Raw genomic sequence first — 3,672 nt, 5'->3', positions numbered from 1 at the left:
AGCATGATTATCTTCTCAGCAAGCTGGGAATGAAGAATCTGTTTCATCCCTCAGCTAGAGGGGGAGTGTTGAGAGAAGTAGCTCTCATATATGTAACTTAATTACAGTCAGTAGAGTAGTTAGATATATATACTTAACTATAGTAAGCAGTTAGAGTTAGTTGGAGTTAATAGAGTATATAAATACTAGCTTAGTCTAAGATCAAAAACAACAATACATATATTTTCTTTCTCTAAGAATGAAGTAACCGTCTGCTTCTCCACTCTTCTTCGTCTTACTTCTCTTTTACTTCTGATTTAATAACCGCCATAGCTGAGCTTCTTAACAAATGATCATGTACCTTCGGCCATAATACCCATGCCATGGCCAACCCCTTTAGCCGCACAAAGAACCACTGTCCATTAGACATGTAAGAAGTTAAATTCATGGCCAAAAGTATTATCTTAAATATCAATATTTGTAAATACTAAACTTCAATATATCAAGTTTGTGAAATATTAAAAAGTCAATTTACACAGTAACTCAAATAAAATAATGATATTGACTCACAAATAATTAATTTCTTTGCCAAGTAAATTCATGTTCATAACTTGCAACGTGCAAATATTTCATTTTTCAACTTTATCTTTAAATACTCTTTTTCTTGGCCTCAACCTGTCTACCTATTAAATGTAAATTCGTCTTCTCTGTCAGAAGTCTAATTTTATCCAAGTACTTTACAAAATAAACTTAAGTGTTTAAATTCAATAATTGTTGCGATAAGATGATGATAATCTATTGAAATTGGTAAAACGTATCATGTAAAAGTTCTTGATATTGCCAAATTTCAATTTGCGTCAAATATCCAAAGATTTAGGCTCTATTTTTCATTTATGTTCCCCTCAGGGACCTAAATATATGCTTTGCGTTTAGTGCCCGGGGGAAGAAGACCTTGATTTTTTTTCAATGTCGCATCCGATTTTTGGTACAAGCATTACATCCTTTCTAATTCAGATTCACATCGTGCAACGTTTATTAAAAGGGTAAGCATAACTCAAATCTCAACATTATTGGTGGCCTAAAACCAAATCTTGATAAGATGCCTTAATCTTTTTTTTTATTATTAACAAAGCTTCCTATACATTTTTATTTGAAGTGTATTTTTCAAACTTCTTGAGATTGAGTGATAATTGGCAAGAAGTGCATATTTAATGTATATTTATGTCTCGTATCTTATGCGATTTGCAGGAGATTTGCATTGTTATTGGATGAAAATTATGCTTATCATGTGTTTCTATTGTGTAGGAACGTGTTGGATGAAAGTTGATAAAAAGAGGACGATTTAGCGAAAAATGGGAGTGATGACACAGGAAGAACAACTAGAAGCAACAACCTATCAACCTCACGTCGAGAGTGGAGCATACGAGCCAAGGGATTTGTCGTTCATGCAAAACTGTAACTCGAGCACAAGGCACGAGCCATCGTGAGAAAGGAAGAAGAAAAAGAAAAATTGAAGGCTCGTTCACAAGCCTCGTGTCGCACGAGGGCCAGTTGCAACTGCCCAACTATCCTATTCGAGGTTGGATTGGCCAAGTCCACTCCATGCAAGCCCTATCTCATATCAATACTTCTCTAAATGACTTGGAAAGGTTATACATCCTTTTGGAAGTAAAAAACTTGCAAAGAACAAGGTGAACAGATTCGTCAACGATTTCCCCTTCTCCTTCCTATTATTCCTTTGTTGGTTATGAATTTTAGTAATGTATTTTTATATGCCATTATGAGTAGCTAACTTTTTGTCACGATTCAATTTTTACTTATATACGGGTAAAATCGAACTCATGATGCACCTCAATTTCCGACAAGATAAGCCAGGCTCGAGATGTGATAGCAAGGAACCAAAAACAAATTGAAAGTCCTATCGAGCCAGAACCCGGTGACACGACTCCTGCCCTCGGGAATATCGAGGTCGTAGTTCCAGAATCGGTCATAGCCTTGAACAACTTCGAGGAACATTATCGGATGATCGAGCATAACCAACAGAAGACCGAAGTATTCGTGGCCGGCTGGATATCACGGCGAGGATCTTGGCACGTATCGATAAGAAACCTACAATCAGTTGATCAGAAGATTTTTTTTACCTTTCATAGAGTTGTATGATCACGCCCAACTCTAGTCCTAAAAAGGATAAGCGGTCGCTGCAAATATAATCCGTTCTAAAAGTCCAGAGTCGAATCCCAAAGAGAACTAAGGCTTAGCTGTATCTGTTTAATATCACTAAGAAGACAAGATTGAACAATTTTCTAACTTATAAAGATTGAGATTTATATTTCTAATTAATTAACTAGCAAATACTACAAAGCGGTAAAATTATCAACTAACGAGACAAAGGGTTGGAGACTAAATTAAGGAGGTCTAGCGTTATGATTTTCCCAATTGTCGGAATCCTTCTAGCTATGTTCCCTACAATTTTGCCAATGTATTCTCTACCGATCGTGAGCACTTTAGATGCCGTAATTCTCTCTCAAGCAACTACAACAATTTACTAGATATATTCTTTCGAACTACACTAGTTGGCTTTATCTAACCGCTCATTATGACCACGTCAGGGCTTTGTTATTTCTAAACCTACCTTTAAACCCGCTGTATTGATTTCTCACATACGTTAGGAGTGACGTTGTTCAACAACCACCTAAATATGTATCATTTCTCAAGAAACACATAATAAATAGGCACAGTCAATCGATGGCCATTCAATCAACAACAATAAACACGTAGTTGAACAAGTAGAGAAATCCAACGGCTCAATTATATAAAAACATAACAAGAATTTATCCTACAAAAGGTTCTATCAAAACCCTAGATAACAAATTAGTTATTCATAATAGTAAGTAAAACTACAATACTAAAAGTCATAACCAACAACGAAAAATAGGAACAGGAAGGAAAAACTCGTTGAAGAATTCCCCGGCTTGCTCCTATTGTGTCTCTGTCTCCTTAGGTCGAATCTGTGTAAAAAATTGGTCTCCTCTCTCAAAAATACCGTTTTTCCATCTATATATACCAAGTAGGGTCGGGCCCAAATAATTATACCTTCTCCTACGCAAAAAAGGAAAATTTTTCACGTCTGGACGGCCGCGGCCGTGGTCAACCGCGGTACGGACGCGGTATTTGGCAAGTGTACTGCCTCAGCCCGCCTCAGGTCCGTGGTCTCGGTTTCGACCGCGTTTCTCATCCTGTTTCGTTTGGAATTTAGAAAAACGTAAAACGTAAAAGTTGTAGCCCTTTGAGTTAGCTTTCCAACCACATATCGTGGACCCCAAATGGAGTTCTGAGCAAAAAGTTATGTGTATTTTACTAGACAGTGCGCAATATGCCTATTCGATTCTTCGTTTTGTTGCTCTATCATCTGTTGATCCCCGAATACGATCCCGGCTTAAATCTTTGGGCTTTTACTCAGACTTCAAAGTTCGAAATCACTGGAATTCATATAGCTACATAGCTCGGAATCACTCCTACAAGGCATAAAACACACAACTAGTGCAAGACACTAGCGATTAAAGCTCAAACTCAATTAAAGTGCAGTAAATTTGAGTGTAATAAGCGACCAAAATACGTAATTAGCCTATCATCAACACCCCACACTTAAACCATTACTCGTCCTCGAGCAATCAAACTACATTTTTTTATTGA

The sequence above is a fragment of the Nicotiana attenuata genome, unplaced genomic scaffold (assembly GCF_001879085.1).
Source record: "Nicotiana attenuata strain UT unplaced genomic scaffold, NIATTr2, whole genome shotgun sequence".
Classification (NCBI taxonomy): Eukaryota; Viridiplantae; Streptophyta; class Magnoliopsida; order Solanales; family Solanaceae; genus Nicotiana; species Nicotiana attenuata.
This window is presented reverse-complemented; position numbering follows the sequence as displayed.